The sequence below is a fragment of the Microtus ochrogaster genome, chromosome 17 (assembly GCF_000317375.1).
Source record: "Microtus ochrogaster isolate Prairie Vole_2 chromosome 17, MicOch1.0, whole genome shotgun sequence".
NCBI lineage: Eukaryota > Metazoa > Chordata > Mammalia > Rodentia > Cricetidae > Microtus > Microtus ochrogaster.
This window is the reverse complement of record NC_022019.1, coordinates 35,666,300-35,691,326: the sequence shown is the minus strand read 5'-3', so window position 1 is coordinate 35,691,326 and position 25,027 is coordinate 35,666,300. Positions and strand designations below refer to the sequence as shown.

Genomic DNA, 25,027 nt, shown 5'->3' with positions numbered 1-25,027 from the left:
CCACCTATGTTCTAAGCTATGAGCCCAAGCAGTTTGTTTATTACTTAACCAATGAAATCAACAGATTGATATATGACACTCCCACATCAGTGGTTCACTATGGATCTCTTACATCTGCTTCCATCAGTTGCTAGATGAAGGTTCTATGATGAAAATTAAGGTAGAAAATCAATCTGAGTACAGTGGAAGGTCAGTTTAGGTGTCCTCTCCACTGTTGCTTAGAGTCTTAGCTGAGATCGTCCTTGTGGATACCTGGGAATTTTCCTAGTGGCATGTTTTTCACTAGCCTTTTAATGGTTCCTTCAATCAAGATATCTCTTTTCTTTCTCTCCCTCACTGTCTTTCCCTTTGTAGATGGAACTGCTTGTTCATTTCCCAGATGCCCAGACCCAAATAATTACACAGAAGCTATATTAACACTGTTAGGACAATAGCTTTGGCGTACTTTTAGTTAGCTGTTAAATCTTGAATTAATCCATTTATACTAGTGTATCACCACGAGGCTGTGGTTTGCCTGGTATGCTTCTGGCTGCATCTTTCTCCTTTGGCAGCTACATGGTGTAGCCTTGACTCTGCCTACTCTTTCTATATATTTCTTCCAGCATGGCTATACTCTGCCCTGCCATAGGTCAAAGCAAATTGATTAATCAACCAATAAGAGTTACATATATACAAAAGGACATCCCACAACACCCCCTTCTTGAGCATCCCATTCCCTCGTTCTCTTTCTTTATTTTCTCCCCTTCCTCTCCTCTTCCACCCTCCTTCCTCCCCTTTCCAAATTTCTCAGGAGGTTTTGTCTATTTCACTTTCCTAGGGGTGTAATAAGAGGTTGCTTGTTTGTTTCCTGGCTGCCTGGCAGCTCAGACCCAAAACAACCACAAAGAAACTGTATTAATTAAATCAGTGCTTGGCCCATAGCTCTAGCTTCTTATTGGCTAGCTCGTACATATTAATTTAACCCATTTCTAACAATCTGTGTATTGCCATGTAGCTGTGGCTTACCAGGTAAAATTTCAGCATCTGTCTCCGGCAGGGCTACATGGCTTCTCTCTACTCTGTCTTCTTCCTCCCAGCATTCAGTTTAGTTTTTCACACCTAATTCTGTTCTACCCTATCACAGGTCCAAAAGAGCTTCTTTATTAACCAATAATATTCACAGAACACAGAGGGGAATCTTGCATCACCTCTTCTTTTCTATTTAAATAAAAAGGAAGGTTTTAACTTTAACATAGTAAAATTACATATAACAAAATAGGTATCAAACAAGAATTACAATTACAATATTTATATCTACTTTATCTTTTATCATAACTAAGGAAAAGTATAACTGTCTATTCTTCAATTCCATCAAAGACTCCAAAAGGATACAATATTACCTAGGTAAATAGGAAGTACATTGTAAGCAACTTCCAAAACTCAAGAATTGACAGAGACAACTTGCTTTTGGATCATCCAAAGTTCTTCTGTATAGTTGTAGGCACCTATCTTCAGCCTACAGGCCCATAGTGTCAGGCAGACTTTTCCACAAAGCAAGAAATTTCAAAGACAGTTCAGCCTATATTGACAGCTTGTTAGTCACTTCTTTTCTGTGTCCTCAATGTCTATCAGATTCTTTCACAAAGCAGAAACCCTGAAATGTCATCTCACCTTTAGGCAAGTTCAGCAGTAATTTCTCTATGGGTCTTGCATGTCTAGTTCATACAGCATAGTGTCAAGCAGTTCAGGCAAGAATAATTTCTTGCCAAAATGGCTAATAAACTCTATAAGGAGCCTTTTTGATGCCTATCATCCTCTTAAAATAATTGTTGCTGCCAGGAGCAGATGTGTCTCATTGTCATGAAAAGTCCTAAGTTCTTAAAACATTTTAAATGCCATTTTCTATAGTCTTTGAAAGGTTTGAAGAATGCCTACCCATCCAAAATACATTTCTGTACATCTAGAAAATTTAACTAACATGGCTACAAGCTTGACTATTATAGATGATTATCTATTAACCTATATTTCTTAATTATATATTACATTTTAAATGAGCTTCACAAATATAATACCTTAATCAGAGCAGAAATATACATATAACAAAATTGATCTTAAATTTGTATCAATAAAGGAAGGTTTATGCCAATTCAAATTATTCATATTTATATCATATTTCCACTTAAATATAAACAAACATTTATAAATAATCATTTAGGGAATTTGGGAATAGTTCTTTCCATACTGCTTCCTGGTTTTTGATATTTTGGGGGGTGTTCATGATGACTTTTCAGGGGTCTTGGTCCATCAAGCCACATTAGTCTGGAATTAATCCACAGGTTTTCATCTTCTGTGGAAACAAAAGCAGAATCTCTTTTCCAAAGCAACATATCCTTAGACTTAAATTTTGAAAACAAGATACCTTTAAAGTATATATGTTGGTTACTTAGCTCCTTCATAGTCAAAAAATTCAAAGAAAACACAATAATATAGACATTCCAGACTCTCTGTGTATTGTCAATCTTTATGTGGTTTATTTGTTTTTACTCTATTACTTTTTAATATTTATTTTATTATCTTTACTCCTTTAATCTATGAATGTCTGTACTCTTTCTCTTTAAAGACTTTGTTTTTTATAAACCATTTACTGCCTTTTATAACTTTTTATACTCTTTTTCCTCTCTCCCCAATGTTTACATATGTTTACCCAACACTGTGACACATTTAGAGGCCCGTTCCATCTGAATTTGTCTATACTGTGTATCTGTAATCCTTTTCTGACCAGGACAGCTTCTTAAAATGCTAAGCACTTCTTAAAAACCTAACTTGTAGCATTACTAGACCAAGTACAGCCCTGCCTGCTTGCTCTACCCAGTACAAAATGGTGGAAGTCCAGAAATCCATTTATTTCTGAGAGTGCCAGGTAGGGACTGTCTTAACCACTTCAACTCTGATAACCACTTGGCCCATGTTGCCACCAAGTAACTTGCAGCATGCTGCCCACAAACCCCATTTAAATGCTCCATAGCCAGACTCTTCCAGAAAGAGCAAGAGTTAGTGCTGGCAGCATGGTCTAGGAAGCTGCCATTTCAAAACAGTATTTCTTTTGTTTCTCCTACTGTTGAATCAGGAAGACCTCTCTTAAAGGAACTGCAGCATGTCATCCAGAAAAAAAATGTGGCTATACTTTGTTTTTTTTTTTTTTTGTTTTTTTTTTTTGTTTTTTGTTTTTTGGTGTCTAGAATTCTTTCCAAGCCCTCTCAGGTTTTATGTGAAGTTTAATTGACCACATTGGGTGCCAATTTGTAGTAAGAGGTCACTTGTTTATTTCCTAGCCACCTGGCAGCTCAGACCCAAAATAACTACACAGAAACAGTATTAATTAAATCACTGATTGCCTTTTTCAGACCCAGGCCAGCTGGCCTTGGTGAATTCCCGATAGAACATCCCCATTGTCTCGGTGTGTGGGTGCACCCCTCGCAGTCCTGAGTTCCTTGCTCGTGCTCCCTTTCCTTCTGCTCCTGATTTGGATCTTGAGATTTCTGTCCGGTGCTCCAATGTGGGTCTCTGTCTCCTTTCATCGCCTGATGAAGGTTAATATTCAGGAGGATGCATGGGATAAAACCGGACTTGCTGAACATAGCGGACAATGAGGACTACTGAGAACTCAAGAACAATAGCAATGGGTTTTTGATCCTACTGCACGTACTGGCTTTGGGGGAGCCTGGGCAGTTTGGATGCTCACCTTACTAAACCTGGATGGAGGTGGGCGGTTCTTGGACTTCCCACAGGTCAGGGAACCCTGATTGCTCACCAAGCTGATGAGGGAGAGGGACTTGATCGGGGGAGGGGGAGGGAAATGGGAAGCTGTGGCGGGGAGGAGGCAGAAATCCTTAATAAATAAATAAATTAAAAAAATCACTGATTGCCCATTAGCTCTAGCTTCTTATTGGCTATCTCTTACATATTAATTTAATCCATTTCTAACAATCTATGTATTGCCACATGGCTGTGGCTTACTGGGTAAATTTCCAGCATCTGTCTCTGGCATGGCTACATGGCTTCTTCCTACTCTGCCTTTTTCCTCCCAGCATTCAGTTTAGTTTTCCCTGCCTTGTTCTCTACCCTATCTCAGGTCCAAAACAGCTTCTTTACTAATAGTATTAATACCAATAGTATTCACAGCATACAGAAGAGAATCCCACATCATAGGGGCATCCATATATGTCTCTCTTAGGGTTCTCCTTGTTACTTAGATTCTCTGGAATCATGTTTAAAGCTCACAGTCAGAAATTGGGGTTCAACTTGAAGATCTGAAAAGCAAAATAACCAGCCACTGGCTCTTACCTCAACCTCAGACCAAAATGGTGATCCTGTCTATAGGAATCTTAGAATAAGACTTTATCTGAGAGCTGTCTTCCCCCATTTTACAATCCTCTTTAGGGCTGGGATTAAAGGCATGCACCACTGGAATTAAAGGCATGCACTACCAGATTAATTTGGCAACTTGTATGACTACTAGGATTAAAGGTGTGTGCCAATGTTGTTACTGGGATAAAGGTGTGTGTTATAATAACAGGGTCTGTAAAGCTGAGCAGTGGGACTGTTTTAGTCTCAGATATTCAGGAAATCTTTATTAAAATATAATTGAAATGCTACTACAATCATAGACTATAGGCTAGATGTAAAACAAAGTATAACTTGCTGTATTATTTATAGCTAGGATTGTTCAATGTCTATAGCAGTATTTCTCAACCTGTGGGTCATGACCCCTTTGGGGTTTTAACATCTCTTTCACAGGGATTGCCTAAAACCATCAGAAAACACAGATATTTACATTATGGTTCATGACAGGAGCAAATTCCAGGTATGAAGTTGCAATAAAAATAATTTTATTATTAGGGGCCATTACAACATAAGGAACTGTATTAAAGGGTTAGGCATTAGAAAGGTTGACAACCACTAATCTATTAGATTAAGAGTAACAACTTTACTAGATGCTGTCCTTGGGATGTACACAATATTGGAAAGTTAACTCTGTGTACCTTTCTCCTCTGTTTTTTTTTTTTTTTTTTTTTAATGAAGAAAGCCAAAGCCCAGAAACTTAAATTGCATATAGGATTTCATATTGTTTTCAAAAAGAAGTAAGAGGCACCATGCAAAAGCCATTTCAAAAATATTTCCTTTGCTTTGTGTATTTGGTTTCATTCTGGTGTATTTTAATATAGGGACTCTGCAGGGTTCATCGGGCTTACAGCTTTGTGAATTACAGTGTATCTTACTTCCACCATTTTATTAGTTCCTTCCAGCAGAGTGCCATATGCATAGTTAAGTCTTCAGGGGGTAAAAAATCTGAGATGCACAACTACCTCATAAGTTATAGGTAGACCCTTAAAATATCAGAAACATCAAGTTTCCTCTTGAAATAACAAAGGCTTTGACCACATGAAGGAAGAGTCCATTATAATTACTTCTATTAACAAGTAGAGCTGATGTCTTTCTTCAAATTTGTGGATTTCCATTTAGAGGAAGATCAGTTATAATTATAACATGGGATCATAGATAAGTAACAACTTAGGAAAGAGAGAGAAAATTACTCAAAGGAAAGTGTGAACAATATTGGGACTCTCTCCTAAATATATTCACACACCAGTCTATATAGCATCTGTCTGATATTCTTTCTCAGTAGGGCAAATATTCTTGCTGGATAATTTTACTTACTTTGCAATTAAGGTAAAAACCAACAAAAATACTAATACCCCTGTATTTATTGTTTTTCCATCACTGTGATCACAATTGAATTAAGAAAACAAAGTTTTCTCACTTATGAGTTCTTTACTCCAGCAGAGAAAACGTTTTTGGTCAGCTCATTCATGAAAGTATTTCTCCAGAATTTTAGAGACATCATTGTTTTCAGGTTTCTGATGTTGACAATGAAGATGATATGCATTTTTATCCAGGTTCTTTCTGAGACAACTCCTAAAATCTGCACCCTGAAATGTTTTAAGCCTCTGTTATGGTTTGTTATTGATTTGACAAACATTTTCAACAATTTTTCAGTTTGAGTATTTTTCTTGATGTTAGGAAAGCTGTATCATAGATGGTCAGGAATTAGAAATCGTTAGGCATTGGGGACTGAGGGTAAACTTTATAGGCCTGTCTCTACTAACTTACTTCTTCAGCTAGACCCCAGCTCCTAAATGATCCATAACTCTATGAAACCTGAGCCTGTGGAGGCATCTGATATTCAAACCATGGCATCCAAATCCATGTGTCATCTTTTCTTTTATTTATAATACAAAAGAAATAAAAAGGGCCTTATTAATGCTGTGTTGGAAACCTTGGGAACAGTAGCTATCACTATTTCAAACAGCAACTTCGTCAGCTTTCTTGCTTGGATCTCATCATGTGGAGAGTGGGAAGGTGGGAAAGGGGAAAGAACAACCTTAAATTACATACCAGCAGCAGTTTCAAGGAGAAACCATATGTATTTGTGTCCTTCAAAGCCCATTACCATCTTAAACACACAATCTATATATAAAGTTCTTGTCAAATGTGTAGGTGATGTACATCTGCTAAGTGTCTCTATGAATGACACAGGACCTTGGAAATAAATTCATATCCTTACAAAAAGTTTGCCCTTTCTTTCATTTCTATGTCTATAAATTAAATCATTATTTTATTCTTCTTTAATTTCACAAGAACTATTTTCTCTTCCCTTTGCTATGGGTTACATTCCATTTTATTTATTTGTGATTCTTACTCACCTCTCTTTCATTGTACTGGGCCCCCATGAGGGCTTCTACTCTGCCATGCTTTTCTTTTCCTTGGATGCTCTGCTCCTTCAAGGTATGGCGGTTGCCTGGTACTTTATTTCTTTCTTTTATTCTTAACTCTTTGTGGCTTAACTTAAATCTTTGAGGATCATCATCTTCTTGTGTAGAATGAAAAAAATATTCCATATCAAAATATCTTTTAGTAGTCTCTTATGAGCTGATATAATTGATGAGCATTTTCTTCAGATATGACTATTTTTCAGACAATTATCAGAAACAAAGGTTTTCTCTCAAGGCTTGAGGAATCTTTCTTTGTCATTTTTGCTTTTTAAAAATTTGCATCAAAGGTACATGTAAAAGACAGTTACCATTGGTCATCTACCTTACCTGTTTCTAATGATGCAAATTAATTTTCTTACTGTAATTATAGGAAGCAATGCAACAGCACATAACAGTACCTAGAAATTAACTCATTAATTACTAAAATCAATTGCTCACTAACTATTGGATGATTCCTGACTGACATAATTATTATATGCATATGAAGGACACATGTTCTGTTGAAGCTGTCTGATTGCCATTTTACTTGACTCCAAATGCCCACAGACCTACACTCATAACAGTAATTTAATTTATTACCTTCTCTTTTTGAGGAAACTTCAGTTTTGGTAACAACAAAGGATTTACATCTTTATATTGCTTTCCTGATCTTTGTATTGATTTTAAGGTTTGTTTGTGTTATGTCTTATTTCTATTCACAGACATCGGGTCATACAAGCTTCATGTTACTATTTCAGAGGTAGAAACCACAATTTTTCAAATAGACAAAAGTGATAATAGTGCAATATTAGTTTAAAATTCCAAGATATTTTGGTAATATATTGCAAGATTCCAGTATAAAGAACTTGCACATTTTGGGAAACTTTTGGGATGAGATGATGAACCTCTTTTTTGATGTGTGTGTGTGTAATAGAGTGTCAGAGACAGAGAGAAAGAGATGGAACACTTATTCAGTGAGAACAAATGTTAGATAACAATCCTAGATGCAGTCAAAAGGAAAAGTAGGAAATGTATATTAATATCTGCATTATGGTTCCCTTTCTCAAAGAAAATTTTTGATATGGAACATGATTATGCCCAATTCTAAACCTTTTGTTTCTTTACTAATGGACCTGTCAATATTTCAGAGGAAGTGGACCTGAATCCATTTGCATTAAAACCAATATAATTGACAAGAAACACCCTTCCCCTATTGGATATGATTGCAAATTAACAGAGCTCCATGGAATATCTATAAGAGGAGAACATGCTAGTAATTTGAAGACAGAGTTGTTTTAGATTTTTCTCCCCCTTTTAGTGAATTAAGCAGATCCATGTGCTTTTCAATTTCTATTAAAACTTTTACGTAAACCTAGTTTTCCTTTCAATGTATCATTAGCCTTTGTTTCACTCCCAGACTCCCTGCTCCCAACTAACAAAAATGAAAAAGAATTTGAGGTAGATGTTCAATCAACTTTTTAGCTAGTGTTCCTGCTTATCATGAATCATGTAGCCCATTCTGGAAATTCTTTCATGTTTTAAAACATGGGTCCTGTTAATTCCAGAGCTTCATGTCATCTCTTACTATAGTAATTTCTGGAGAAATTGAGGGGCAACTGAAGCAGAACGTATCCTATAATATGTCCTGATAATAGCATAGAATGCCTCTAGCATTCTGATTTCTGAATAATCAGAAAATATGTTATACTAGTGGGAGAGATATCAGAATAAATGTTTCTCAATGATACTCTCAAATTATGCAGCTATTTTCAATCTTTTTACTCCACAATGCTTTCATTTCACATTATACATGATGTTTCCAACTTCTGAGCTTTTGGGGCTCTTAAATATTGGACAGTATCTTACTGGTACTTTTTTGTGCCTAATTAGCTACTTTTTCAAACTATTCCTAAAATTATAAATATTATACTAGTTTTTAATTTTGTGTGTATGAGTATTTTACTTGTATGTGTTTTTGTGTACCATGTGTGTAGAGTGCCCATAGAGGCCAAAAGAGGGAATCAGATGCCCGGGAATTGGAGTTACAGATTCTTGTGTGCTACCATATGGGTTCTAGGAACCCAACAAGATCTCTGGAAGAGCAGCCAATGTTCTTAACCATCAGCTCATCTCTCTAGTCTTCAATTTAAAAGTTTTTATTTCATTTCTGGGATCAGACTTAAGCCCTTGAACATAAGAATGCTCTGTTGCACAGCTTCAACTGTGTGGCAAGCTTCAGGTTACATCTGCTAGAACTATGTATTCTTCAAAGACTCCTTATTGAGAAATCTGTGGTTGTTTACGGATAGATCATTGAATAGACACATGTGTGCAGATAATGCCATAGAAAAAGAATTATGAGATCCAAATCTAACAGGATTTTCATAAGTAAAAATCAAACTACAGTTTAAGAAAATTATTAAAAACAATGAAATTAAATTATTAAAAACATTAAATTAAAGATGGTACATTAATGTATTTATGATGAAGCATTTTTCTTTTTCTAATAGCTTCAGTGGTTGGGTCAAATAGAGCAAGGAACCTAACAGTCCAGACAGATGTATAAATTGAGAGGTATTATCAAATTCCCATAAATTGGCTTACATGTTCAGAGGTTCAGAAAGGACACAGAAGAAATGGACGTGGGCACTCATTGATGGGAAAGCAGTTATACATCAGGAAGGATGTAGAAATGGAAGAAAACAGACATGATGATGGCATTACACTATGGCTTATAATTAGAGAGGATGTTACCTGGTCCCTTTAGGTTTTAGTGTAGGTTGGAAACAGGCACTTCCTTGGGAAAGGGACGGTATAACATCAACACAGCTGCCCAAGTGACCCTAGTTTCTTGATGTACTTTTGTTATCATATGTTACTGCAAAAAAAAACCCCAAAACAAAAAACCTCTAAGATATCCTTTATACGAAAATTTCAAAGCTAATTATGAAAGGAGGACACATTTCAGGCAGTAAAATTCAAACTTTGCAATATCATCTAAAGCTAAATAACTTCCATAGAGTTTATAAATAGATGCTGTACATATAACAAGAGGTTAGAATTCTGTTATCAGAAATCTTATAGGAATGTGTGCTGCAATTCCAACATTATGTGCCTTGACTGACAGTTCTCTGCAATGGAACTAAATCTTAGTACAACGAGGTGATGTTTAGGCAAAGTAAAACAGCACATTTGGTTTTATTTCACTGAGTAGAGACACATGGCAATGTTGTTTCTGAAGGGTGTTGTCATTGGCATGTATTGCTGCAGACAGCTAATTTTGAAGGGACACAAGCATTTTATTAGAGAGGCACTGAGAATGATGTCAGGGCAGGGTTTGTTTTGCAATGTGCATTTGCATTGACTCACTCATGGCTCTATCTACGTCCATGAGTATCAGAGACAATGCTAACAGGCTCAAATCAACTTAAGCTTTCCCTTGGAAAATCAGCCTTAAATCAAAACTGTACCAGCATCAGTTCATGACTTGATTAGCCCTGGCTGCTAAAAGAGCAGCTGAATGGGTGGGTTGCTCTGCTGAGTCTTATGGTTCACCTCTTTCCCAGGGTTGGAGCACCTTCCCTTGACATCATCTTTCTGTGTGTGTTTGGAGAGCATAGGACATGAACAGATGGCCTCAATGTGGACTCCCATGACTACCAGGCATGCCAAGCAGGCAGATGAGTGATCTGACTTGTTCTTTCTCTTTTGAATTGCTGTCAGCCAGGGGGAAATGGCAAAAATAAATCAACGGCTGCCTCCTTTAGACCCAGCGTGTACCTTTTAGTAATCAAAATAATCAACATTCCGAGGCAGCTTTTTGGCATTTTCTCTGGTAGGAAGAGCCCTTAATACTCTGGAGAGTCATGTAACAAATGACCAACTTATGCCTCAGAAAAGCCTGAGTGTGATGTGTTGGCACTGGATGGACAACAGCAGGCTTTGAGGAAGTGTTGTTTATTCGCTCCCAGACATTCTGGGTCTTTTATCATTGGGTTAAGTATTTTTGGTAACTGGCTGGTTACTGTTTTCATCTCCCATCATGAGAACACAGGAAATCATAAACAGAAACCTTGCTGAACATCCCTGGCATTGCCTTTGCATTCCAGCTGTATGTAAATCCCAGGATCCTCTTCTTGGTTGATATTCAGAGCTTGGATTCTTACAAAACAAAACTAGGGTTAAGTTTAAAAGGACAACATGAGCTTAAATACACATTTAATTTTCGTTTTGTTTTTGTTTTTCGAGACAGGGTTTCTCTGTGGCTTTGGAGCCTGTCCTGGAACTAGCTCTGTAGACCAGGCTGGTCTCGAACTCACAGAGATCCGCCTGCCTCTGCCTCCCGAGTGCTGGGATTAAAGGCGTGCGCCACCACCGCCCGGCCACATTTAATTTTCTAATGAGGAACTGACACCAGACTGAACTGTTTCATGGCCAGATTCTTTTGGTTTGAAATAGTTTCCTTTCCTACCTTGTTTAGCAACCTATAACTCATTCTCACAGACACAAACTGACTTTCCAGTTATAATTCAGGGACATCTGACATGTTTTCAAACAATAAATATGCAACACATATAAGAGTCATGTCAGGTTAAGATGAAAGGGAAATTTTATTGTATATATACATATATAATAAATATCATATATCAATAATAACTGATTATATATGTATATACATACATATGTATATATATACACACACGCACACACACACACACACACGTGTGTATGTGTGTGTCTGAATATTCTTCAATTTTGGAAGCCTCATATGGCCTGTGGGTGGCATTTGGATATCCCAAGATTTACTTAGCGCAGTATGGTAATCTAGCTTCCAAATTTTTACATAGTTCAACACATAGAATTTGTAATGTTTCTAGAAATATCATGGGTAGAAATATCTTCAGCAGGGATCTATGTTTTGGTCTGTCTTCAGTTGTCTTTCTTTAGTTAGCTAGAATCATCATAAAACAGTTAGGTGGAGGAATGGACAGCCAGACATCAGGTCTCATTTGTGGTTTGGTCATGACTGAATCTTTTCTTTGAGAGATATGATTTATCACAGCTCTTTACTGATTATTTAAAAATATCTATGCAGCATCAAGCAATCTAACTTATAAATATTTGGAGGAGTTTCTTTTATAAATGTTAGTAAACATACAATTACTGCTAGTTATTATTGACTGAAACACATAGACTCATCAAGAAAAAAGGCAATGTTTTAACATTGGAGAGAAGAGAGGTCTGCTCTGAGTTATTTTTTTGTGGATGGTATATTTGGGAACATGATGCACAGACATTGAATTTATAAAGAAATTGTTGGAAAAGTTCCTTTTAGAGGAATCATAGATTATAGCTTTATATGTTGGGAACTTGTCATAGCCAGAACCTGGAAACAACCTAAATTCCACTCAACCAAAGAATGGATAAGGAAAATGTGGTACATTACACAATGGAGCACTACACAGCAGAGAAAAAAGTGATGGCATTTCGAAATTTGTGGGCAAATAGTTGGATCTATAAGACGTAAAGTGAGGTAACCCAGACTCAGAAAGACAAATATCATATGTACTCACCCATAAGTGGTTTTTAGACATAAAGCAAAGAAAAACTAGCCTACAATTCACAATCCCAGAGAACCTAGACAACAATGAGGACCCTAAGAGAGATATACATGGATCTAAACTACATGGGAAGTTGAAAAAGACAAGATCTTAAAAGTAAATTAAGAGCACAGAGATCATAGGAGAGGGCTGAAGGGGAGGGGAGAGAAAGGGAGAGGGGAGCAGAGAAAAAAATATTTAGCTCAATAAAAACAAATAAAAATTATAATCAGCTGCTTGAGATGGCTCAAATTAATGGATTCTACTGAGGCTGGCAAGAAGTACAAAACTGAGGAAAATAAGACCAAAGATGTAAAGTAACTAAGCATAGTTGGGGCTGAACCACAAATGGCGTTCAGGTCACTCTAGTACTGATTTAGTTCTTGCAACTCATATTTGCTCTTCTATGTCCTATGTTGAGTGTTACTTTGTGTCTCTTCTATGCTGACAACCTGTTTCTTTCCCTGTGGGAGTTTTACTTTCAGGTAAGTACTTTCCTTCCTTGGGAAACACTTCTCTAATGCCTAGTCTTTTCCCATAAGCTCACTGTACCACCCAAATTTCATAATTTTGGGGGTGAAATTTCCAGATGAGAAATCTAAGCTTAGATGAGTCTGTCACCCTTTTATCAAGTAGGCTTGAAAAATGACCCCTGAATATGTTTCACTCTGTAATTCATGTAGCTCGTGTTCATCAAGTTGTATTTAATTTATTTGTTTAGTTATTTTATTGGCTTACATCCATTATACTTGATATTGAAGGTTATAAGGATATTTTCATACTAGTCTATAGAGTATTTTAACCATATCCCCTCTCTAGTTTCCTTTCTTTTCTTTCTTTTCTTCTGTTAGTTCCCTTTCTTTCATGTCTTATATAAATACATTTTATGTACTTACGTAAAATTTAGAATCCACTTTAAGAGAAAAGTTCTGGTATCTGTTTTTCTGAATCAGAATTATTTTCACATTATACCATAATCTCCATTTACATTCATTTGCTTTAAATTACATAATTTTGATCTTCTTTGTGGTTGAATAAAAGTCCATTGTGTACATATACATTTTCTTAACCATCCCTCTAAAGGTTGATACTGAGACAGATCCCAACATTTATTTATTTCCACATTATCACCGTATTTCTTAAATATGTCATGAAAAATAGCTCTATAAAAGCTCTTTGTTAGTACAGGTCTCAAAAGAAAGGTTTTGCTACTTTAATCCAATAAATACCTTTGGCTTTTGGATCTTTGCTTTAAATTTATGAGTCAGCATGTATCAGCAATGCTGTCTAATTTATGGGTGCATGTATATTTATCAGCACAGCAACATTGTGAACTACTGTCCTCAGAACTTAGAACAATGACTAGGCTTAACCAGGCTAACAATGCATATATGATGGAGTTAAAAAAGCATTTTCAGTAAGTCAGTGGTAATGAGATTATACCAACATCTGTGCCTGTAGTTGGAATTTTCTTTGGGCTATCTCCTAAATAGACATGGAGACTTATTAAGTAAGAATGCTTGGGAATAGCTTAGGCGTGTTCGACCAGTTCTTTTAGCTTAATTTAACCTGTTTCTGTTCATCTACGCTTTGCCTTAAAGCTTTTTAATCTTTCTTTCACTCTTTATGTCCTATTTCCCAGCTTCATGACAGGCCCCTGGCTTCTCCCTTGCAGATCTTTTTCTTTCTTCCTTTGAGCCCAAACTCTTTCTCCTATTTACTCTCCCTACCCAGAAGTCCGGCCTATACATCCTCCCTCACTATTGGCCATTGAGGTTTTTAATACATCAGTCGGGTGCTTTGGGCAGGCAGGGTAAAAGAGCAACACATCTTTACATAATTAAACAAATAATCCGTAACATAAACAAATGCATGACACCTTTGCATAGTTAAACAAATATTGTGTAACATGTGTCAGATTGTGAAAGCTAGAACTGTGTATTTGGGGGCCTTCAGGATATTAAAATATTAGAAAATTGAGAAGTTTAGGATGTACTTCTTAAAACTGCTTAGTATTTTTTGACCTATAATAATACTAATGTTACTTTCTTTGTTGGCAGTGTTTGCTGTGCTTCAAGGAATTTGTTGTCAACATACATAAAATTTTGCAAAATTATTTTAATAATTTTATGTTATACTCATTATTCATATTAAACAACTAAGTTGCAGAGAGGTCATCTGATCTACCCCAGCATGAATAGCTATTCCTTACCTAAAGGACTGTTTTATTTAAAAGCCCCAGTGCTCATGAATTATTATGAACCAATTGTTCCTATTTGTGTGTATATATATATATATATATATATACATATATATATTGTTCTCCATACATTTACATGTATATTTGCATATTTACATTTTATACTTCAGGAAAATAACAGAATAAAAATAGATAACCTCATCTCATAAAGATACTGTGCTTATAGGGGTGACAAGAAGTATGACTGTGAGAAAATTTCATGGAATGCCATGATGGCGGGACTTTAAAGAACAATAAGGCAGAGAAGGGAGGATGGGAGATACAATTCTGAGTAGAGCAGTCATAAAGCCTGCTCAAGAAGGCCACATTGTACCACATTGGTGTCTGAGGGCTGTGTTGCCATTGGGGCCAAGTCAATTTGAGTAGCCAGTGATAAAACCTGGGGCCATGGCATACTCCATACCAGGACTACTGCCAAAAGCCATGTCTGGGTCTGTGGCTCTGCTGCGGTCGGGGTCTGTGCTGATGTCCAGCGCTGTTTAGACCTTTGAAGTTTGAACCAATGCAGGAGATCTGTGCAGCCACCTAGGGCGATTTTGGTATCTGAGGGCCATGTTGCCTTATGGGCCATGCCAATCAGCGTGGCCTACAATACCACCTGGGACCACATCCAGGCCCTGACTGCTGCCTAAGACCATGCCTGCATCTGTAATTTTACAGCAGCCCGGGTCTGATCAGCCACCTGAGAACATGTCAGTGTCCAAGGACCGTGCTACTTATGAGGCCATACTGATCTGACTGGCCTGTGCTGCTCTGTGGACCATGGAGATATCTGGGCTGAGCCACTGCCTAGAGCCATGTCTGGGTCCATCATCCAACTCTGACTGGGGTTGATGATGATGTCTACCACCCATGTTAGCACAGGAAGTCATTGGATTTATATCATGTTGAACTAGCACTGCCCTTCACTGGCCCTGAGAAAGCTGGTCCTGCCCCTCTCTGCATACCCTCCTCCGACCTGTACACTCAGGAAAGATGACTCTACTTTTCAGCACAGACACGTATCTCACCTGGGCAGCACACTAGATAGATGACCATGATGCAGGTGAGCCAGGGTGTGAGGTTAACAGAGCTGCCCCCTTTGTCTTCCACACAGTGGTATGGGTGAGGGAAAGAAGCTCTCCCCATCCCTGTCTGCCAGTTGATACCTGCATCAGGCAAGAAAGCTGACCCCATAGTCATGTGAGTGAGAGAAATAACCCTGGCCCTCACCAGCTGTAGCACATAGGAGAACAGGCCCTTAACCCTGCCTGGGTAGCACACTAGAGCTGGCCCTGTTTTGGGGATATAGGTGAGACAGCCCTGAGGATGTAAGATCAGGAGAGCTGACCCTGTCCCCTCCCTTGTATGTCCCCTACAGCAATTGGGAGAGAGGACCTTACACCTCTCATGGGCAAAATAGTAGAGCTAGCCCTGGTGGTGTAGGGTTGAGTGACCCAGATCTGAAGACCTGAGAACAGGAGAGTTAGTCCTGTTCCCTGCTGCAGACTGCATTGGGTAAGCTACCCAAGACAGTGCTTAGAGTTTGCCTGGGTAGTGATGATGAGGGAAAGCTGGCAGGCTGACTAAGCCAACTACCACCCAGAACCACCATCCAGCTACCCCAACATCCACCACATTTATGAAATGTTGGAGCATGTAGAAGGAATGAATCTACACATCCAGAAAATGATATCCATGACACAGGACAACAACAGGATATCCAAGATGAGTCCCAGTGGGAGTCCATTGTCAGTGGTAGTGGTGTAGCAGAAGTCAGAGACCTTAAGCCAGACTGATTTGTTGCAATGAACACTTGCAAGTAAAGATGAGTGGACTAAAGAGTAAATTGTGTGACTCAACAGACCACGCTACCACTTTCATGAAGAGATTCTTTTACTTTTTTTTTCCATTTGCTTGTTTTGTTTTCTTTTAAATTTGGTTTTGTTTTTGGAGGTTACTGCAAGGGCAGAGGTCAGATGTCAGGGGACAGGAGATAAGTGTGATCAGAATGCATGATGTGAAATCCACAAAGAATCAATAAGTTTTTTGTTTTGTTTTGTTATTTTGTTTTTGCCACATTTTTACAAACAACTTTATGGTAGCATAATTGATACAGAAAGGCTAGCATGTATTTACTATATGTACCACGTGATGAATTTAACCATACCTAGGCTTTGACAATACCATCACCACAGTCACCATCCCCTAAAGATTCTTTGCACTTTTTTAAAATATGACTTATTGTTTTAAATTTTTTTGTTAATTCTTTGAGAATCTCACACAAAATTTTAAACATATTTACCCCCAAATCCTCTGATTAGCTCTTACAAAATCCATACTCACCTCCTACCCTTTACTTCTATGTTCTTTAAAAAAATCATTAATAACCTATAAACTCCGTTATGTACTGTTCAAATACTTCTGTCTCTGGAGTTATTTATGCAGTGTAGGGATAAGTCCCTCCCCTTAGGGGGCATGTTCGCCTCGGGCTAATGTTTGCTTATAAATTTGGCGAGCGTGCTCCCAGCCGCTGCTTCTGCTTTCCTGGTCTCCTCGGGAACGGTGGTTCTGTAAGTCTATTAAAGCTATATATATATTTACAATCTGTCTGCATTTGTTTATGCCATTACATTTTGGCATCCAACGTTGGGCTATTTTTTTTGCCCCCGACTCAAGCGGGTAGCCCGGCTAGCTCAGTCGGTAGAGCATGAGACTCTTAATCTCAGGGTCGTGGGTTCGAGCCCCACGTTGGGCGCCATTTGTTGTAATATGAGCGGCGGGGCTGTGTTCCCAGCACCCCAGCCACCTGCATGGCTAGCTTATGCCCCGAAATAATTACACGGACACTGTATTCTTTTAAGCACTGCTTGGCCCATTTCTATTTAGCCTCTTCTAGGCTAACTCTCGCACCTGGACTAGCCCATTTCTAATCATCTGTGTGTAGCACCCCAAGGTGCACTTACCAGGGAGATTCTAGCCTACGTCCATCCTGGGTCGGAGCTTTATCGCGTGTGCCTCAGAGAGCAGAGCTCTCGCCTCTGCCCGCATGAGTGGAGCATCGTGTCTCTCTGAGGCGTCTGCCCCCGAGAGGAGAGCTGTCGAGTCTCTGAGCTCACTTCCTCTTCCTCCCAGAGTTCTGTTCTGTTTACTCCTCCCACTTATGTTTTAACCTATCAGGGCAAGCAGCTTCTTTATTTAATTAACCAATGACCTTCCTCCATCAATGCAGAGTGGTTTATCTGCTTGGAACCACTCAGAAATTAACCTAAAACTCAGAAATATTGATTGTTGAGACCTTCTGTTAACAGTCACAAAGAAACCAATATATTTTAAAAAGGCAAATGGTTTTTGTAAATCAATTTAGATTTCTATATGAAAAGTGAAATAACAATAGTATTGTAGGTGTTTAATCTTTATCAATATTATGTCCATCAGTGTCTTTTGAATGGATAACCAGCCTCTTAGGTGACTTACCTAGCAGGTTTGAAACTGGCTTTTCAATGGTATTCACTTAGGTCCTTCATCACCAACAAAGGCAAGACAGAAGAAAAAAATGGGTTTAATAAACTGTAAAATATATTCTTAAAAGTTTTTGTACCTACATACATATAATCATGATTTGGCTTGTCAGAATTCATATGTTCTTAGTGATGTCTGTGGCCAGTGCATCTCCAAATATCTCATTCTGACATGTATTTTTTAAAAATTATTTTAATATATTGTGATATGTAATGTGCTGAAACTCAACAAACAACAGTTTAAAAACTGACACTTCAGTGATTTCTATTGTCTTACACTTTGTCAAAATCAGAAAAAAAATAAAGTAAAAAAGAAAAGAAAAATAAAGAAAGCCCTGGGTCAATATTAATCAAGTTTATACTATACTCAAAACTGCTGGGCTTTGTGTTTGCTCTTACTCTTTTAGTCAATGTAAGCAATGGATCAGTCAAAATGATCAGTTTTTGAGAAAGCAAAACTAAAGAGTATAATGCGCAACACTTCCCCAACTTCTTTTTTTTTTGTTCTTAGTATAACAAGGTGGTATTTACTTTCAAATATGATTTAATAGAAGGCGGTAGAGGTTAGTCAAGATGAAAAAGGAGAAGGCAAATCTGTATCTTTAAAGGGCACAGTGTGTCTCAGGAATTATTTATTTACTTTTCAACGTGAAATCAAATGTACTAAATCTTCTCAAGTTATCAGTATTCCAATGTTCTATATGTTTGACATTACTTTTGCAAACTCAATGATGATAATTTTACCAAGAGAAAGTTATTCAGAGGGCAGGAAGCAAGGTAAAATAAAAAAACTATTCATAAATGTGAAAAGGACTTCATATTTCAGATAAAGTTTTAGATAACAGTTTTGTAAGATTCTGAACATCTTAAGAGTTCAATCAGGAGTCACAAAAGAGGTCTATTTTCATAAATGCTAATCATTCACACCAGCCACAAAAAATGATATTTATGAGATTCCCCAAAGTCACATGAATAAATTATATATTGGTATTGTGATGTACAGCCTGTTTGTCTTTTCAATCTATGGGTTAAATGTATTATTTATTCCCTATAGTACCATGTAAGTTTCAATCCTGTGGGAGAGGCTGTCTCAGGTTATTGCAGCACAGTTCTGCTAAGCCAAGTATTAAGACATTGAGTTAACTGCTCAAGTACTTCAAGCTAATACTCTGCACACCACAGTGTGACACTGAGAAGGCTACATGTAGGTGTGCTTAGTAAAGTACCACTTCATCTCTTCCCAGAAGGCAGCTCCAACAGATTAGGTTTTCATTTCAGTCAATGCTGGAATAAAAGTGCTTGGCAAGTTTCTCTATTTGTGTTCTAGTATTTGGCTGCTTCTCTCAGATCTAATTCTGTCTCCCAGGATCAATACATGCCTGTCTCCTGTCTAAGTCAGACCAGGTTGGGTTGGATCCACTTGATGAAATTTTGTTTGTTCTTCATATAGTTTAGGGGGAAAAGAATCATTTGAAGATGTGCAGTTGAAGGGAGTGTGTGTGTGTGTGTGTGTGTGTGTGTGTGTGTGTGTGTGTGTGAGAGAGAGAGAGAGAGAGAGAGAGAGAGAGAGAGAGAGAGATCTGTTACAATGAATCAGCATGAACCATGGTTCTTTACTAGCTACATAAGCACAAGCTTGTGAAAACCTGGAGATAATTACAAATTTTATGCCTCTGTTTGAAAACCAGACATGGAATTTACCTGTTGTATTTTGATGCCCAGCCTAAATTTAGAAAATATATTAATGCTTAATTAAAATTATTGAGATGTAAGCACATTTTTTCAGTTGCCCTATGAACAGTTGTCATTAGCCATAATCAAGTGTGCATGTCCAAGTATACACTCAATGCATAAAAACAGTCAGATCAGAAGAATTCATCAGAGAGTCTCACTAAATAAGACTTTAGAAATCATCAGTAAATGAAAATTTTAGTTTATAATGAACTTTAGAGGTATTAAAGTTCATTAAAATTTTATATTTGATATGGTTACATTGCTAAATACTTTTGCATTAATTCTTTGAAATTGAAAATTAAATATAATTTCATATGTGAAGCTACCTGATAATATCAAAACAAACAGAAAAAGACTTGTAGTGTCTGTCTTATCTAGTTTTGTGGAGATTAAAATAGTATAGAAAACTTGAATCATAAATTTAAGCTTTCTTTCTTTGCCTCTTCTATCTATGCATTTAAATATACACACAGGTTTACATAGCTATAAATCAACATCCGTCTGATTAACCAGCTAATTATCAGAATCAAAAAATTAGGAATAATAAATAAATAATAAATCTTATTAAGAATAATATTTCAGTTCAATATTTTAGTGGAGAAACACCTTGATCCATCACAATCAAGGGTCAAAGCAGTGACTGTAGTTTTGCCTTCTGACTAGAAAATTGGTGTCCTTAGCTTTGCAACTGTCTTACAGAAATCAGACAACAGTTTTCAGTTGCATACATTTCTCTGTCTGAACTATACCAAGTACCCAGGTTATAATGACTCCTTTATTTATTTTTTTATTAATTAATCAATTAATTTTCCCAGACTGATCACAGTTTTCTCTTCTCTCAGTCATTTCCTCTAATCTCCCTACTTCCCCACCCCATCTACTCCTTTTTCATTCCCTTCAGAAAAGTGCAGGCTTTCTATGTATATCAGCCAGCCATGGACATCAAGTTGCAGCAAGACTAGGCACTTGCAACTCAGCAAGAGAAAAGGTACTAAGAGCAGGCAACGGAGTAGGAGACAATTCTGCTCACTCTGTCAGGAGTCTGAAAAGACGACCAAACCACACAACTGCAATACATGTGCAGAGGGCCCTTATCAGTCCCATGCAAGGTCTCTGGTTGGTGGTTCAGTCTCTGTCAGCACTCAGGAGCCCACAACAGTTGACTCTTTGTGTTTCCCATGGTGTCCTTGTTCCCTCTGGTTCCCATAATCCTTCCTTCTCTTTTCCTCGGGATTTTCTGATGTCTACCTAATATTTGAATGTGGGTCTCTCATCTATTTCTATCACTTGCTTGATGAAGCTTTCCTGATGACAATTGGGCTAGGAAAGGATCTATGACTATGGCAAAATATTACTGGGAATCATCCCTTCTATTTTTAATTAATTGTAGGAATGGAACTTAAATTAAGGACTTTTAGTTAATTCATAAAGCACTATACTTTATGGTCTCTGCAGCTGCTTTTAAAGCACTCACATGAACACATGTGCTCATACACACACACCACAAACACACATAGACACAAACATATGCATGCATTTTAAAAGTGAAAGCCATATAGATATGTGTCTGCACATACACTTTGTCATGTACTCTCAAAAGTAATCTCAAAAAAATGTTTCATGATCTTGGAAGTTATTTTTCAGTGACAATTGGAACTATCATTAAAGTGGTTTTATTTAATCTATACATGCAGACTCACACATGTATGTGTTTACATGACCTTTAGTTCATCTAAATTACATTTACATTTATATGCCTATATATAATAAACAGACAAAAGCATACAACACACACACATATTTGTATGTATATATAATCATTTACATTCTAGTCACTATTCTCAACTAGTGCGAGTGCCTCCAGAAGATGGACAATGATTCTGAAGCATAAGCTTATAGAATGAACTGATTTAGAACTGAAGGAAGAGCAGCATCACACTCTCAGTGCATATCTAGAACTTTCCTGCCTTGCTTACATTTAAGAAGCAGTGAAAGTTCATCACAACCTGTTTTGGCTTGTGGTCGTGAAGGTAAAATTGTTATATCTCCTTATTTCATACTCCACTTGATGTTAGTGTCCTTCACTCTGGTTTTGCTCACCTCATAGATTTCCTATTGTTTCATGTCTTTGTGTGAGGGAGGCTGAGTCCCAGAGGCTGAGTGACATACCAAGCTCTGAAGCTGAAGAGCTTTGTGTGTATAGGATCCTGTTCTCTCCCTTACATTCCCAGATCCTATGTGAGACGCCTGATGGTGTCTGAGCACCTGAACCAAGCAGAAGGTGTGCTTCCCAGTCTAAGGGTATAGTTTTCAACCTTTACCAACTGTCATTAGACATGCAATTGTGTAGCTAAATTTAGTCTGTCATTTGAATATGCATTTAATTATAATATAGTTACTTTCCTTTAGTCTTCATTTTCTATAAATCAAATTACTCAGGGACTCTTATATGACACTAAAATCTTTTTCTAAAGTGACATTTTGAAGAATAAGACTATGCACTATTAATAGCCAAAATCAAAGCCTACTGTTATGATAAGACAGCAAGGAGGCCCTCAATCTTGCAAGAAACATCCTCAGAGAAGTGTCTGCTGCATCAGCTAATCTTCCAAATAGTTTCAAGAAAATCACATATCACCTCGCACAAACTGCTTTTTCAGAAAAATTACTCATCAATGTATTCATTTATTTGAGATATATATTGAATACCAGATACTGTGTGACAGGCATTCTCAGCTGATTCTCAGATATCTGTAGATTCATATCTCAGATATCTGTAGTTTTGCGGGATCAGTCACATCCTTTTAAAATTCATATATTGAAATCATAAGGCCCAGTTATTCACAAGATGACTTTATGTGCAAATAGAGTTGCTGTAGATGCAATTATTTGAGATGAGGTCATGCTGGAGCAGGATAGAACATTAATTTCCAGTGTGACTATGTCCTTACACAGAGACAATATTTGGAGCTATATACAGAAGGAAAATACTGCATACATATGAAAGCATAGAGATAGCGTTGCTTCTATGAGCCAAGGAGTATCATAGGTTAGTAACATTAATTAGAAGGTAGGAAAGACATTGATCAAACCCTCTCTTCTAACCTTCAGAAAGAATCTGGTTGACCCTTAATCTTGAGCTTCCAGTTACATAACTATGAGTTATGTTTCTGTTTTTCAGACACCATTTCATGATCCTCTGTTACAGACTAAGGTTTAGGATTAAGATGTTCTTTTTTCTCACAGTTTATAGGGCATCCAAGAAATTCTTGGTGCTTAGAGCTCAAGCTTAATTTTGACTCCTTCCAATTGTCTAATACTTCTCTAGTTCTGAGTCCCAAATGCTCAAAAGATAACTGAAGGGTTAATCTTATACAGCCTTCATGCTATCTAAGAAACCTCAGGTTAACACAACTTTATCAGCCTCCATTTACTGAAAATACCAACTTCTATTAACAATTTCTGTATAAGACAGATGGTAAAGTAAGAGAGAAACATTTGAGAAACCAGAACTCAAGCATGATTGGGTTAAATTTTGGTTTTCAAGCACCTAGAGTGAAGGCCAAGGCTCATTACAGCATTAGACCTTTGTGAGGACATGCAATTCAGTTCTATAAGTGTTGCAGGGGGTTAGATTGTGGCAAAGGGGGATTTATGTGAGTTGAAAAAGGATATTATAAATAGGGAAGTTTATTGATAGGAACCAAGAAAGGGCTCCACTGGATCAAACTGGGATTTGGAGACTGGCTGCTTTCCAGAAAATATGAAAGAGAGGCAGGAAATCAAGCACCAGGCAGAAGGGCAAGCAGGACAGTGGTCCATCATGTTTGATAGAAGACTGGTCTATTCCCAAGATGAACAGGAGTACAGATCCCTGATAGGAGAAAAACTGTATACAAGCTTCCTGTGGTGGCTCAATTCTCAAGAGTACATGAATGGTGTGTTCCTATGGAAGCATCTGGAAAAAAATTCAAAGAAGGCTTAGAATGTCTTAAAGCTATGGAAGAAAGGATATTCTTTTATATCAATGTGAAATAAAAAGGGAAAATGTGTAGATAACTAGGGAAAAGGACACATTCCAAAGTCCTCCTTAGGTGTGTATAAATGAATTAGAAATGTCTTAATTGGCTAATAATACATGTATATATAATTAATTATATATATTTAGTCAATTAATCTCTTAATTTTGATATGTTTTTATAATAATTATTCTCACATTATTAAACACTATTAGAAAGAAAAATAAAAACAGCTGAATGTTACTTGCTGAGTGAATGCTGCAAAGGTATATTCAAATATTTTACTTATAGGAAAATCTTAAGAATCGTACTTAGGCCTATAAACTTTTGCTTTAGTCACAAAGTAATGAACTGCTTTGTGAACTTCTATGGCTTCTTGAAGTTTGGATATAGTGGGGATTAGTGTAAGGTAAGCCATCAGAAAGCAGTTTTCTGCAACACATACTTTAAAAGTTAAATAATTGCAAGGCATGCATTTATGAATGAGAAAGGATCAAACATGATGCGAATCAGCCACAAAAAGGGCAGATACATGATGCATCCAGTCCTCACATACAGGAGCTATTATTCATCATCTCCATCATCTTGGAAGATGCTATGTAATCACAATAATTACTCTGAGGAAGGTTTCATTAGTTTTGCTATAATCTTTTAAGTGATTCAGAATATATATGGTTGGATTTAAAACATTGCTGTTCATGTAGAGACACATGCTTTGTTACCAGCACCTACATGGTAGCTCACACCGTCTATAACTCTATATCTAGGGAATCTGACTCTTACTGATCTCAATAGACACCAGAAACACTTATGGTTCAATACATACATATAGAAAAAACTCATATACATAATGTAAAACAAAAAAAGTCTAAAAAACCAAAACCCCAAAGTAATTTAAGGGCTTGAAGAGATGACCAGTGGTTAAGAGTACATACTACACTTGCAAGGAATCTGAGTTTGGTTTCCAATACCCTCATTGGGTGGCTTACAACTGCTTGTAACTCTAGCTCCAGAAAATCTAATGCACTTTTCTGGCCTTCTAGTACCCACAAACATGTTCATACACATGTATATGCACATGTATACTCTCTCTCTCTCTCTCTCTCTCTCTCTCTCTCTCTCT

General features: G+C 37.2%; 1 protein-coding gene and 1 non-coding gene across 2 annotated transcripts in view; both read left to right on the top strand.

Annotated features, from left to right (window-relative positions):
* Fgf14 (fibroblast growth factor 14) overlaps window positions 1-25,027 on the top strand; it is a 477,073-nt gene that overhangs the window by 56,949 nt on the left and 395,097 nt on the right. The gene's annotated exons all lie outside the window — the stretch shown is intronic.
* Trnak-cuu lies at window positions 17,316-17,388 on the top strand. Its single transcript has one exon. It is a non-coding gene; the product is annotated as a tRNA-Lys (tRNA).